This window comes from Epinephelus fuscoguttatus, linkage group LG24 (assembly GCF_011397635.1).
Source record: "Epinephelus fuscoguttatus linkage group LG24, E.fuscoguttatus.final_Chr_v1".
NCBI classification, from domain to species: Eukaryota; Metazoa; Chordata; class Actinopteri; order Perciformes; family Serranidae; genus Epinephelus; species Epinephelus fuscoguttatus.
In genome coordinates, this window is record NC_064775.1 from 5,605,220 (window position 1) to 5,620,508 (window position 15,289).

At 44.6% G+C, this 15,289-nt stretch overlaps 1 protein-coding gene across 1 annotated transcript in view; it reads left to right on the top strand.

The window, feature by feature from the left end:
• The first annotated feature begins 9,001 nt into the window (after window positions 1-9,001).
• Window positions 9,002-15,289, top strand: part of LOC125884757 (double-stranded RNA-specific editase 1-like) — a 44,106-nt gene continuing 37,818 nt past the window's right edge. Inside the window, exon 1 of the mRNA XM_049569930.1 lies at window positions 9,002-9,245. The gene's annotated coding sequence lies outside the window, so the exon portion shown is untranslated. The remainder of the gene's footprint in view (window positions 9,246-15,289) is intronic.

The following is a 15,289-nucleotide window of genomic DNA, read 5'->3' on the forward strand; positions in this document are numbered from 1 at the left end:
GTTGACCTGGATTAGGTCTGCTTCAGCTTCACCTCCATCCAGGTCAGTAGGCTTGGATGACTCCATTCTTCTCTCCAGGAGTTAGATCAGCCATTTTACGTCACTGAGGTGTGTGGCTCAGCCTCCAGCTCGAAGGACCATTTTGTAGGATATTTAAAAGGTTCAGACTGGAGCCACACACCACCAGGAAACAGGTCTTCCAGTTATATTTACATTTATTCAGAAGACATTCTTTTTGGACATTGCCATGGTTCTTAAAACAAAAGAAAAATACAATATTGGTTTAGTTAACTGAATTAGATATAATATACGAAACAAAGATACAAAATAAATCATATTCAACATGCTGCATAATACTGAGCAAACATTGCAAGCATTTAATTAACAAGTAAAGCAAACTGTAAATCAAATCCTGTTGTCGACTCAATTCAATCAGTGTTAATTCATAAACAATTCATCATAAACACAAAATATATCCACTTTGTATAAACAAACTTTAAAACTTTAAATGGAAACAACATTAAGAGACAAACTTACAATGCTGGTAAAACATAAGATACATGGCAAACAGTTTTGGTGAAGCCAGGTGGTGGGGAAGACAAGCTAACAAGATGGCCGAATCTGGGTTTACTTTATCCTTTTAGACAGGAAGTGAGAGTTGTAGGCACAGACACATTCCTGGAGTTGGGTGACACCTTGTGGAGTGGAGGAGAAGTTCACCTGAGCTGAATATCTACACAATGACTTTTATTCATGATTTTGGACCACATACTATACTATGACGTTTTTTTCATGATTTTGGACGACATATTATACTATGACGTTTTTTTCATGATTTTGGACGACATACTATACTATGACGTTTTTTTCATGATTTTGGACGACATACTATACTATGTCTTTTTTGTATGATTTTGGACGACATGCTATAGTATGACTTTTTTTCATGATTTTGGACGACGTACTATACTATGACTTTTTTTCATGGTTTTGATGACATGCTATAGTATAATGTTTTTTTCATGATACTTGACTATATACTATACTGGTTGTTTGTTTGTTTTTAGATTTGTGACGACGTACTGTACTATGAAGTTTTTCATGAGTTTTGACGACATGCTAAATTACGACTCGACATACGAGTACAACAAAATTTCGAGCACTGCTCCTGATCAGTGCATTTTAAGTGTGTCTCTGTGTGCCTGTCATTTGTGGTGAGAGCATGAGAGCTTGCAGGCTCACTGGCCAATCACAACCAAGTTCATCAAACTTGTGCTTACATCATAGCCTCTGCCTTATGGCCAAAATACATGGGACACGGGTGTGGCGCGATACATGAGCCGCAGCATTAAAATAAATCAATCAAGCTGATGCATCCTGTTGTTAAAATGGTGCCATTTATTAATTGAGTACCAGTTAATATAGTTTATATGCTTCCAAACCCTCCATAACCAACTGCATTATCACTTGGCAAAATTCAGTACATACACAGTGAAGCTGTCAGCAACCGCACTCCGCTCTGTTCCGCCGATGTGACACGCCGCTTCCATGCCCTTTGTATTTCAGCTGTAAGCCTACTCAGTTGTTTCTGTTGTGGCTGTAAAAAGGTGGATACATTTTTTGGAGCATCACAACCCCCGCATCAGAATTTGATCAATATGGTATTTAAATCTAATCATGTATTTTTGTTGCTTAAACCCAAAGAAGTAAACCTAAAAACAAAGTTTGGACATTTTAGAGAGAGACACATATTTAGTAATGGAAAAATCAACATTATTAACAATGAAAGGGATAGAGATCTATGGACAAAAACATAAAGAAATATGACTGCGTTCTGTGATGTGATTCAGGACGTCAGTGTCAGATTCAGAATAAATACATCAACCAATTATCCAGCGAACAGTGAGTTTCAAGAGAAAACATGGGGCCTGTGGATCTCTCTTTTGGATTCTATTTCTGCTCTGAGCTGCACGGAGCTGCTGTTTATGCAACAACCTCCTATTTGTTATTCATATTTGTTTCAAACAACATATCTGTGGGTTTGCACATCTCCCTCATTACCTCCAAGCTGTGTATATTTTACACAGGTGACTGCAAACTAAGTTTCCACAGCACAACAGTCCCGTGTATTTTGACGGTGTTGGACCCAGAGGATTGAAGAATGGGAGCCAACACATTGTGCGATACTCCAGCAAGACACTTGTTAGACCATCAAACGGTGTTTCAGTCCACGTGGGGGTCTTTGTCAGATCAAACACGACCTGATGAAGACCCGTCAAGATCCCCCTGTGGATACAAGCATTGTTTGATGGTCTAATGAGGGCGTTGGAGAGAAATATAAAACACGGGAGCTCTCAGCCTTTCATCCTCAGTTTTTATATTGTATTAAAGGAAAGGAAAGGATCCTGTTTTGGCTTAAAATACCTTAAATACCTGGTTCTTGAGGCACAATGCCCAATGGAAGCAGGTTGCTGAACAGCAGCCTCTTACCCAGGGATCATGCCATCCAGCATCCCTCACCTAAGGGATGCTGGATGGTCCATATGGACTTGGGATGAAACCTTCTATGCACTGAGAGAAGCTTCCTTGTCTTGATATCAGTGGTCTCTATCTCCTCTTTATCAAACCAGTGGGGTATCTGATAACTGACAGGGTGTACTGGCTCTGACTGAGACTGTACACTAAGCAGAACGAGGGAGGCGGAAGACTGGTGAGCGTTAGAGCCACTGTCCGGGATGAAACAAGCAAGATCCAGGAATACGTCAGGAAGATGGCCCCCAAAGATGAGCTGCTAAGAGAATACCTCAGGCAGCAGAAACCCAAGAGTTCAGAAGAGGAGGACGAACTATCATGGAAGGACAAGCACCACTGACAGATTGAAGAAGTGGCCGACATCAAGAAATCCTACCGGTGGCTAGTACGAGATCAATAGAAGCAGGGGTCTGCCACAGCAGACAGGACCCCAGGTGCAGGGTGTAAGATGCAGGCAGGAAGAACGCACATGGAACGCCATAACCAAGTTGGTGGCATAGTGTACAGGAACACCTGCATTAAATATGGGCCGGAAGTCCCAATGTCAGAATGGAAGACACCTCCTAAGGTGGTTGAGAATGACCGAGCTAATGGTGCGTTCGTTTTGTACTCGGAGGTCGGAAGTCGGAAGTGGGAATGACGTCGCCTCCGAGTTGACAACAGTTTTTGCATTCTAGTTGACAATGGTGGACAAGTCGGAAAAAAACCACAGATGTTACCGTTCTACCGTTGGGCTAGCCGTAGCCACTGTTAGCAATATCAGTTGATAACAACGCTCTATGTGGTACTTTCAAGTTCGAGTTCAAACTTCCGAGTGGGAACTGGGGGATTTCCGACCTCAGAGTACAAAACGAACGCACCATAAGATCCTGTGGGACCAACTAGACATCATGTTGATGGACAAACAACAGAAGAGGGCAGCGGTGATAGATGTAGCTATCCTGAGCAACAGCAACATCAGGAAGAAGGAACACGAGAAGCTCGAAAATTGCCAAGGTCTGAAAGAGGATCTAGAGAAGATGTGGGGAGTCAAGGCAACAAAGGTGCCAGTGGTAATCGGAGCACAAACTGGGAGAGTGGCTCCAACAGACTCCAGGTACAACATCTGAGGTCTCTGAGTGCAGTCCTAGGAACAGCTAAGATACTGAGCAGAACCCTCAAACCCCCAGACCTCTGGTAGACGACCCGAGCTTGAGGAAGACATTTATTATGTATATCAGTTTTTATGTGTTACATGAATGTCCTTGCTTATATATCCCTTTCTTCAAAGATGTGAGCTGATAAGGGGGATAAGAGGAAGCGTAGATGAAGTGAAAGAGCACCTCTGTGTGTTTGATCCTCTGGTATGTACATTTCTCATGGCTCTGGAGTCTTCTCATCGTCTGACTCGAGATCAGATCTGCTCCCCTCCAGCTTACTCACATATTTCTCATCCTGACTCATTCATAGCTGCTGCGGGATGCTGGCTATCCTGGGAACAAAACAAACAATGATTTGACCTTCTTTGTTATTTTCACTTAGTGTTTTCTAGATCAACACCTGCCTGGTGAATAATAGAGCATTTCTGAGTGCTATTGTTGATTAAGCAGACAAAACTTTGCTGCAGGGCTTTCTCTTGTCTGGCTGCTTCTTTAAAACATACAGTCACTGAGTCACAGTGCATGAGCATTAACCTGAGCACGTCAGAAAACAGGAAGGTCCCACAGCTACCAAAACTCACTCATATCGACCAAAGCAGTTTTGTAAGACCCAGATAGGTTTCAGACAGTATGAGAAAAGTGATTCACATATCCCACAACTGGACGCATTGAATGGTCGTCTTTTCAAACCTGGGTTCGGTCCATTTATTGCTAATAGCATAGTCTCTGATTCAATTTTGTGTTCTTGGACGTTAGTCTGGGGCGCCGTCTGCCATTAGGTGTGCTAGCCGCTGCCCCCGCTGAACTCCGCAAGGGATGTCAGGACTCTAAAACTTCACCAGGGCCTCCATCGGCATTTGGGTGAGTAGATAATGGCTGAATTTTCATTTTTGGGTGCACTATCCCTTTAAGGCCCAGTGAAAGGAAAGGTCTCATTGCAGGGGCCACAGTAAGGCCCCTATTTAAGAACACCGATAACCCCTTGATTCAGTCAGTAAATGTGTCTTGACAGCAGTTTTCTCAGGAGGCTGAAGGTCAACTGGAGAAAAGTGAAGCAGCTGCTCAATGAATGTAATATTGACATATTGATCAGGAACCATCCTGACTGCTTGGACATGTGTTTGAGGTAGTCTGTCTTCAGGAAGAATAGTTAAGCCCAGATCAAATGAATGATTTGCAACAAGACAAGTTGAAACAGGCAACAACTTGCAATGCGCCATTTTGCAACGTTGTAAAAACCTGCGGGTTCACACCAATGCAACTAGATAAGATGGTGTATCATCGCTATGCAACAACTCTCTGTATTTCTGTTCTGATTTGCAGCTTTTCAGACTTATTTTGTGGCTGAATATAATTTGTAGCTTCTTAAAATACGAATGAGGATAGTGATAGTGAGACACTGGCTACAGCTGCATTTGTAGTAGTGATGAAATGGTGAAAACAGAAACAAAACGAGCATCAGATGGACTGTATTCATAATAAACAAGCCACAACAATATAACTAAACCAGCACCAATTAATCAGTCAATCAGACATCATTGTTATGCATCTATTGTTATGCACCAAAACAACAAAGCAAATGACTTCTATTTGAAAACCTGCACTGGCAATAAACCTGATTCTGATCGAGAGATGTTTTTAGAAAATCTGTGTTTGTGTTCTCACCCACAGTCAGACATGAAGATTGATGTCAGTTCCTTCCAACTGGATGATTTCCAGCTGATGGTGCAAGGTCATAAGCGGTACACTCTTTCAGGCACCCACAGTGTGTTCAGTGTCTCTGATGTGCCAAAAATAATCAGCGTGGGCTTGACTGCACTGCAACGCCTACATCTGTAGAGGAAAATGTAAAAGTTTCCTTAACTAACTCCGAACATGAAATCGTTCCAAGCATGGAAGTTGCGCTGGCAAAGCAACATTCCTGTCTTCCTCAGGACCTTCCTCTCACTGCTGCGACTTCAGCTTTGAATTTCAGCAAGCTGTACGGACCTTTCCTCTGGATGCTGCAGCCCATGCATTGGCTGGGACGATGCTTGCAAGTTGCAAAACAATGTTGCCACTTGCCCCTACATCTGGCAAGACGTTTTTGGGGTTTGTTGGACAGGAAATGATGTTTTCAGGTCCTTTTTGTGGAGCAAAATGGCAAAGCTGTTTCCTTTGAAAAAGTGACAAATTAAAGAATTGCTACTGGTTCCCTATGGTCTTCCATCATTTTCAAAGTACTGCATCATTCAAAGGGATGCATTGTGGAGATGTGACAGGCCAAAATTGGTTTGTTGCCTGAGGGCAACATGGTACCATACATTAGGACAGCAACAGTTTGACGATAGCAGTGTGATTGTCTGATAGAGATCGTGGCAAAATTTGGTTGGTTCAATTGGAAGAGCGAAGGTCTGTAATGCAAAGATACCCAGCATGCTTTGCCCAGGGTCCACTTTTGCAAAATGAGAAAGTCCTTTGCAGCAGCTATGCACAGGTCAGGTGTAGGCAGGGGCGTTTACAGTAGTTGAGGACTTTTGGGGCTTCGTCCAGGGCCTTGTTCGGAGGGTCCAGAGGAACCTCCCCTGACACTTTCTATTTTGTCTTGTAAACAGGCTCTATTTTGATGTTTTTTATGCACTCTAGCACCTTATTTGTGTTCAAAATACACGCACAAAAAATCCCAGTGTGAATCGATATATTTTCATTGTGAATTAGAAAATGGTCGGTGGGCCACCTGGCACCTGGACCAGATTTGGCCCATGGGACTTAACTTGAGTGTCATGACGGCAATAGATACTGCAATACATGGCAACGTGGTGACGTGAATAACTTTGATTGTTCTGCTGGGAAACCTTTGTTTCTGGCATTCATGTGGATACCACCTGACATGTTCCATGCACTGAACACCGTTGCAGACCAAGTACCCCCCCTCATGGCAACGGCACTGGTCAATAAAAGACTTCATTTATTCCTTAAAGAAAATTTCCATGACTGCAAAACTCCTCTGATGTACTCTTGAGTGGAGCTCATAAAGATTTATGAGGTAGTGAAAAAAATAGTTTTACCTTTCCCTTCCGGCTTTCATATATGAATCCATACTAGTAAAACGCACAGCTGTTCTAAACAAAACCACCAAACTACAAACTCAAAAGAAGTGAAAGGGTCACAGTGTGTCATTGAACATCACAAGGCATGTGTAGCTCTTATTTATAGTTATACAGTCAGCTGTAACATGACCAAAGCCCTCAGTGTTCTGTCATGTTTATGTGGAACGTCTGAGCTATTAAATCCTAATGAGTTTCCTTAAAGCCTAAATGTATGGTTTCAGAGGAGGGAGGAATGTTAATAAGTGCAAGGAAATCCAGATGTCAAGAGAAACCCCATTACAGACCAAGTAGACCCTCCATTGGCAACAGCACTCCCTGATGTAAGTGTGCACCCCCCCCCCCGATTTCAGATGCTGACTTGCCAGCGAGGGGTAGACGTCGCTACGGCTACCACCAAGCAAGAGATGGGGAAAAAAGTTCATACATAGCTAACGTTACCGTCGTCAGGTTGCTTGTTAGCTAGCTAGCTAGCTTGCACTATCTGGCGTCTGTCATCTGTCCTGTTCTGCAAAATTGTCGGACTTTTCACATTACGATAACACGCCAGCTAGTATAACTAACTCGTCTGTCGTTCGTCAAACGAAGCATGATGAATGCAGCAAACGAGATCTCGGTAGGATGAATGAGACTCCATTGTAGATGGCGGTTGGAAATGTAGACGGCTCGCAGCTTCCTGTTTAAAATAGTTACGTATGCGTGAACGTATTCCAACCCCTACCCCTCGTTGCTTCATTTTGAGGGCCAAGGGCTAGGGGTAGGGCCTAGGGCTAGGGTTAGGGCCAAGGGCTAAGGGTAGGGCCAAGGGCTAAGGGCTAGGGCTAAGGGTAGGGCCAAGGGCTAAGGGCTAGGGCTAGGGCCAAGGGCCAAGGGCTAAGGGTAGGGCCAAGGGCTAAGGGCTAGGGCTAAGGGTAGAGCCAAGGGCCAAGGGCTAGGGCCAAGGGCTAAGGGTAGGGCCAAGGGCTAAGGGCTAGGGCTAGGGCCAAGGGCCAAGGGCTAGGGGGTAGTGGGCAAGAAGGAGGGGGGGGGGGGGGTATTGGGATTGGGCCTTTGTCTGCAACAGTGTTTGAGTGAGTAGAACATGTCAGGTGGTATCCACATGTATGCCGGATCCAAAGGTTTCCCTGCAGAACAATGCACTGGAATGTAACGATCAATGTTATTCCCATTTCAATCTCATCAGTCAGAATATTACATTAGTCAGGAGAGACAGAAAAATGAAGTAAAGACAATTTCTAACACAGAATATCAGTGAACAGATTAACAGATAATTTGTGCTGATGAACCTTTTACCAGACGTCTTTGGTGCCTGGACACCAGAGGGAAATAACTTGTGATGAAGGGACACCTGAGCGGCAGCAAGATCAGTCACCCCATAGAGTCCAGACACAGGTGGTGGCTGATGACTCTGAGGCTGATGAGGCTGATGAATCCGTAAAGACTAGGTGGTGATGGGGAGATTTTTGGCGCAGAACCATATTTAAACTGAGGAGCAGTAAGATGATAGGCTTTCCTTTGTTCTCTTTGAGTTGCCATGCTGGTGCGAGGTCACTTCCTGGAAAAGCAAAAGGCTCCTAAATACTGTGGCCATCTCATCAGACTGTACCATCTACTGCCGTGTCACTATTCTTGGTTTGTATTGTTTTGGGCATTTTGGGGGGAAATAAAACCCTATTTTCTAAACCAAATCCTGTTTTTCTCATTCTCATACATTCTGAATCACAGCTGAAAATTCCCATTATAAATGTGACTGCTCACTTTATTCTTTTATCCAGCAGCTGTAGATGTCTAAGATGTATTTTAATTTTCATATGCGTCCTATCTGGAGGGGCCGGCCCACCTGGGTGACCCCTTGACACTCAGACTTATTGCTGAGCTCACATGTCAGCAGATTATTGTTCATGAAAACTGAACAAAATCACTGATGAAGATCATGTAATGTGGCTGAAAGCACCAGTAAAAGGGGGTCGAATCTTCAAATATTAGACATATAAAATAACATTTTCAAAATAGGAGCTCTTCTGTCAGTTTATCTTCTCATATTTCCTTCCTGGAGATATTTCTACACATGGAGGCTTTTAGTAGTGATGCTCTGACAGCCTGGTGTTACACATGGTGTATAAAAACATTTTTTTCCGTCAATGTATAGGCACAGTGTCCAATCAGTGTGTGTGCTGGTGCGTAATGCGCCATGTGGCCTCATTTCTCTGCGCCCACCTCTTTCCTCCCGTCCAATAAGAGCAGGCAGCCTTTGGAGCAGCCAGGAAAGACCTTGCCTGGGTGATATTTCCCAGTGATTCCGTGTGATTTTTATTTTTTTTTGGTATTCCTTTCCCTCCTCCATCACGCTGTGGAGCTTCACTCCACCACTACGGTGTTCTCCCGAGCGCTGTGGAGTTGGGACCTGCGGCATCACCCGCATCATCATCATCATCACAGTCGGTTGGCTTTAGCAGAGACCATTTGACTGAGCACACAGAAGCGCACTGTAAGTACCCGTTAGTGGGTCGCTTTCATATTCTTGCTTGCTTGAGTTCACACATGTACAGCGAAGGGTTTTCGCCAAGTCAAAACTCCGTTATAAAATCTCCTAATTAAAGCTTTATTGTAGCAACGCTCTAATGCTGAAGCCTCGTGAAACACAACACGGTCAATTTAAGAAGAATAAAGCACAGTGATTAATTCGGCGTGGGTATACAGTGAAAATAAGCGGTATTGAATATGATATTACAACTTGAGTAACGCGCTGACGCCGCTCAGCACCGCGCAGCCCGGTGAATCTGGCAAACCAAAACAGGTGATACAGCAAAGCGATTGTCGGCTGCTATTATTCCTACTGCTGCAATGTGATTTATATGTACGCCGAATTCAAGAGCTCCATCCGATTGAATAAAACAGCCTCTTGATTTAATTAAAGTCACTCCCGATTTTGCAGAAAATCAGGTTTTACTTAAATTAACGGTTTATCCGATGAAGTTTGGCGCGTCTTTCTCAGCGTGAGGGGGACGCACAGCGAGCACGACTCCTAAAATATCTGCTGTACATCGCAATATTTGAGAAATGGTAATTTATTTAATATGTTTAGAACTGGCATTTTATCATCACGGTTGCTGTATCACACCAAAGGACACCTTATTGATCCAGTCGAGATAAAACCAGCTGTCTGATCCGGAGCTTATTCTGTCTTGTATCACACTGAACTCTGTGGAAACCTCAACATTTCATCTTGACAGAAACATTAAGAGGATTTAAATGAAATGAGACAGTCTGGACCAAGGTCAGGTCACCCGACAGAGCCCTAAACAGCTGAGAGAAATAGATGTGTGTTGGATAAAAAGAGGAAGACTCTAAAAAGTTGTATTTTTACAGAAACAAATCCTGCGTCCCCAATGGCAGTGGCCCCCCAGCAGGATAATGCACCATGCCACACTGTAAACATCGCTCAGGAGTGGCCCAAGGAATGTGAAAAAGACCTCAAAGTGTCAACCTGGCCTCCAAATCCCCCAGATCCCAATCTGAATGAGCATCTGTGGCACGTGCCATTAACCCACCTCACAACCCACTGGACTAAATGGATCTGCCGCCAACGCACTGGTGCCAGACACCGCAGGACACACCCAGAGATCCTGTGTCAAGGGTCAAGCCTGATCCAAGGAAGCCCCACCTTGGATTAGACGTACATCTGGGGTACCGGCACATCACAAGAATCCTTGAGCAGATTGGGACCTGGGAAATTTAGACGCCAGGTCGACACCTTGAGCTTTTTGTCGCGCTCCACGGGCCATTTCTAAACAGTTTGTTAATCAACATGAAAGTATTCACGACTCGCATCTTCAAGAACGGCTGTGTTAAACATCCATTTACTCGGAAACACACATTAATTATGCACAACACATTAAAAGACTATCCTCATATGAAGACGGATCATCCTGCGTTATTCCCCCGTGAGAACAAACTGCCGTCGGCTGCAGCAGAACGCCTATTTGGCAAATTCATTTGTGCTGCGATTACTTCTGGCCTCTGCATGGCTTGGCTCAACTCGCTGTAGGCTTTTTTTTTTTTTGCTCTTGTCTTCCACTTAGCCTACATGCACAGAAATAGAACTGAAAAGGCGGAGGGCAGAATGCATGTTCGCTTCCATGCATGTGTGTTCAAAGTCAGTGACTCAATCAGTGGGCATGTTTCGCAGAACTGGGCTCGCGTTGTTGCATCTAGCCTCCTGCACTTAGACATGAATCCAGGTTACGACAGTGCACCATGCCACACCACAACAACTGCTCAGGAACGGTCCGAGGAACGTGACAACCTGGCCTCCAGATTCCCCAGATCCCCTTCTGATCAAACATCTGTGGGACGTCAACATTCGTATCTGGCACTGGGTTGATCAAAGATTGAGAAACTGCATCTAGTGTAGTTAGATGAGTGTGGAATCCAAAGTGATTTAAATGTGCCCATCCTCTCCCAGACATCAGACCTGCTTAGCGATCGTCACTGTGTGGTGTCTTGGACTAAGTCCCGGGCCAAGCGGCGGGCTGCTGTGAAGCTCCACTTGTGAGGTATTAGCAGGGCAGGCTGGGTGGTCGGACCATTTTGTAGACTGCTGAATCCTCTTTTAGACAGTTTACGTGCCTCCGGATTAACCCCGTGTCTTACATGACTCAGACGGTCTTTTTTTCTGATATCACCATGAGGTCTGATTCATGAGTGCATGGACTGAAAAGGCACTGACGAATACAGATCATGGATTGTCTGCTGTGTTATAATCCGAGCATCTCTGTGGTTTGTTGTGGTGAGCTGGTCCGGCTGCACGTTAGGGCTGCAACTAAGGATTATTTTCACCGTCGACTAATCTGTCGATTATTTCTTCGATTAGTCGACGAATCATTTTATTGAAAAATGTGTTAAAATGTTGAAAAATGTCGGTCTGTCTCTCCCAAACCCCAAAATGATGTCATCTAATGTCTTGTTTCGTACTCACGCCAAAGGGTTTTAGTTCACCGTCATGGGAGAGTGTGTAAAGCTGCCAATATTTGAACGTAAGAAGCTGCAGGAAGAGTATTTTGGGGTATTTTTCTATGAAAAATGACTCAAACCAATAAGTCGACGACTAAAATTATCACCTATTATTTTAATAGTCGATTAGTCATGGATTAGTCGACTAATCATTGCAGCCGTACTGCACATGCTAGCTAATCACTGCCATTTTGCACTAGGGATGCATGATAACATTGGCCTGTCATTGGTATCAGCCGATATTGGCTTTAAAATTAAACTAGTCCATACCCGTTGGTAGCTTTGACACCTTCTACCGATGCCAATCCTCAATGCCTATGTGCAGCTTCACATAGATTGACCACGTCAGTGAGTAGAAAAACGTGGGACAGACAGAATGACTGACTGACAGTTTCCGTGATTATGTACAGCATACCATACCATGACTTAGTCATACCAAACATTAGAAGAAAACAAAACATTGGTCCACAGGGGGAGCCACAGCGATCGGTCGCATTTTAGCCATTTTGAAGCATTTTTCTGTTGTTATAGCGCCACCCAGTTGCCAATTAGAGTTAAATTTCTCCAGTCACCTTGAGGCGTCCTGTTCTACATATCTACCAAGTTTAGTAAAAATCCATATGGCGGTTAGGCCTAGATAAGAAATGAGCTCTCTAGCGCCCCCATTTTGTTTGATGGGGTCTCCTCAGATTATGTGTGGTCATATGCCTACAAAGTTGCGTGGTGATGGGTGAAACCCTTGAGATGTTCTACACCTTTATGTGATGAGCCACGCCCTCCGCAATATTCATTGCCTTATAGAAGCTCAGTTTTAGGAAATTTTCCAACTTTTGCCAAGAGGGAACTTTAGATATTGCTCCCTAGATTATGTTCACCCAGTTTCATGCAGATCGCTCAAACTTCCTAGGAAGAGATCCATTTGAAGTGTTTTTCAAAAAATTCAAAATGGCGGAAAATCTATATAACTGGAAGTTATGGGTTCTTGAGGCAAATGTGTTCCTCATGAGGAGAGGCATCTCTGTGCAAAGTTTCATGTCTCTACGACATACGGGGCATGAGATATGCCCATTCAAAGTTTGACATTTCAATGGGTTGCTATAGCGCCCCCCTTTGGCCAATTGACGTAATATTGCTTCATTGGCATCCTCCCATGACCCTCTACCACTGTGCCAAATTTCACATGGATTGACCAAGTCAGTGAGGAGAAAAACATGGAACACACACACACACAGACAGAGTTTTCGTCATTATATAGTAAGATATAAGAACTGACCAACATAAATGAAAGAAAACAACATAAATGACAAAGATTAAAACAGACAGTTGAACACATGATCAGATAAATGTGTGGAACCCTTTCAAAGCCTCCTTGTACTGCGTTCATTACCACCAGTGTAAAAAAGCAGATGAACGGGCCATTAGGCAAAGATAGCGTCTTAAGTGCTTACGATTCGGTTACTAACTTTCTGGTGCAAAATGCTTAAGATAATATTCACAATCATCATAAAGTAATGAACGGCTTATTGCGTGTGATGGAGTCTGTGTTTGGAGGAAAGCATGAAAGAATGAGGACTGAGGATTGGAGAGTGAAAGGATAGGAAGGGATGGAGGGTGCAAACATAAGCCAACTATTAAAAGTTAAGTTTACCAGCACGGACTGTGCCACGACTAAGCGACTCGTAAAGGTTTAATAAGACGGGGACGTACAAAATGTTGTGGAAGGATAAACGAATGTCAAGAAGGGGACGAACGTGAGGCAGGAGGTTGTCCATTAGCGCTCATCTGGGGGGGATGTATGAGGGTCAGAGAGGAGGACATGGTTGCGACTGTCACAGACGTGGAAGCAAAACGAGGCAACCAGCGGCGGAGGCTGGGTTAAGACAAGAGAGAGTCGGAAGTATGAAGTTGTAGTTGCACTGGGACGAATTCAGAGCACTGTAGGAAGCCAAAAAATTTGACGGACGATAGATGCTACAGAAGGGTCGACTGGGAGGATGGGTAGCCCGAATGAGAACGGATTCAGGGCTAAGAAGGTTAGACGTTGGGGGCAAGTGTTTGCTGTAAGAGCAGAAACCTTTTTACAAGCATTGGTTAACGTGGGAATGTAGGTAATGGTTCACTAGATTAATGGAAAGCTGGTTCGGAATAAGTATCAACACTGGCTAGTAGGCTGAGGGTGTACTTAGGACGAGGTCGTTAAGGATAGCCTTTTGTGAGGCTGATGGAGGGTGACTGGCTGCTGCCCTTGAGGGGGTGGAGCCGCTGTGATATCCTGGACGTGGATGTCTCTGGCGAGGATCCCTAGATGCCAAAAGATAAATTCCGTAAGCGTTCCATGGATTGGCGTGGAGTTGGAACCTGGCTTGTGGCCGCAGTTGAGGGGAATCCCTTTGACTTTCAGGACGTGTCGGAGACTGTCCGCCGTCTGGTCTCTGATGTCCGGTTTGGATTGTGACTAAGACAGGGTTTCAGGCCGTATGTCCGAACACAAGCCTTCTCTCTGAAGCACCTGGGCAGGTATCGGCAGATTGACACAACACATCAGGATATGCCACTGTTTCTTTAGTCTAATTGAGACCTCAAGAAAAAGAAGTGCGCATACACCCCTGCTTTTGTTCCCCGTCTGCCATCCTTACCCGAGCTGTTTTCTTTTCCCGCTTTAACAACGCGCCTTTGAATCTGACACACGGTGAGAGCGCAGTGTTGAGGTGCTCAGGGTTGTACAAGCACTCTCCTGTTATCTTAATGACAGCCTTGTCCCGGGGCGACGGCGAGACACAAGAGGAAGTGCCTTTATCTCATGGAGAGGCTTGACGGAGGACAAGAGGCTACATGCAGGCCACATCTGTCTGCGATCCTGAGGGGGGTTCATGATCACAGCGGAGCAAGGTGACCGTCCTCACGGCACTGCGAGGTCGACAAATGCCGAAAGAACGTGCAGTGGTTTCAGTCATTACGATCCCACACCCTCATTATCTTCCTAATCATAAAGCAGAATGATGCAGCCCTGTTTTATGCGTCAGTGCAAATACTAGATGTGTGTCGTAAGTCAGAGGGAGAACCAGGGTGAGGGAGAGGAGCCGACAGAATGACAGATGGCTTCAAAAAACAGGCTTAAAATCACACCGGCAGAGGTGGGAATGTGCTGTGTGGTTTGGAAATATGTTAAGCCCATGTGGTCGGACGCATCGGCAGCAGGTGAGATGTTGGGAGCTGTTGTTTTTGGAGCGTGTGTGTGTCACAGGCTGAGGACAGAGGTCAGTTTGAGGGATTATGTTAACATAGAGATCTGCCAGACATCTGTACGTTAATCTCACAGGAAGGTAGAGCTCAGTCTTGGAAGTCTTGTTTAAACAACCACAGGTAGGAAGAAAACTCCCCAGCATCCTTCAACCCGAGACAACACTTGGATCTATATCTGTAAATCTATCAGACTCCTGTCCGTCTCTGCGTCTTCACCGTTTGTGTCGATACTAGTTTTGCTGCCTCAGTTCCACAGACGCTGATGTGAGTATTCCC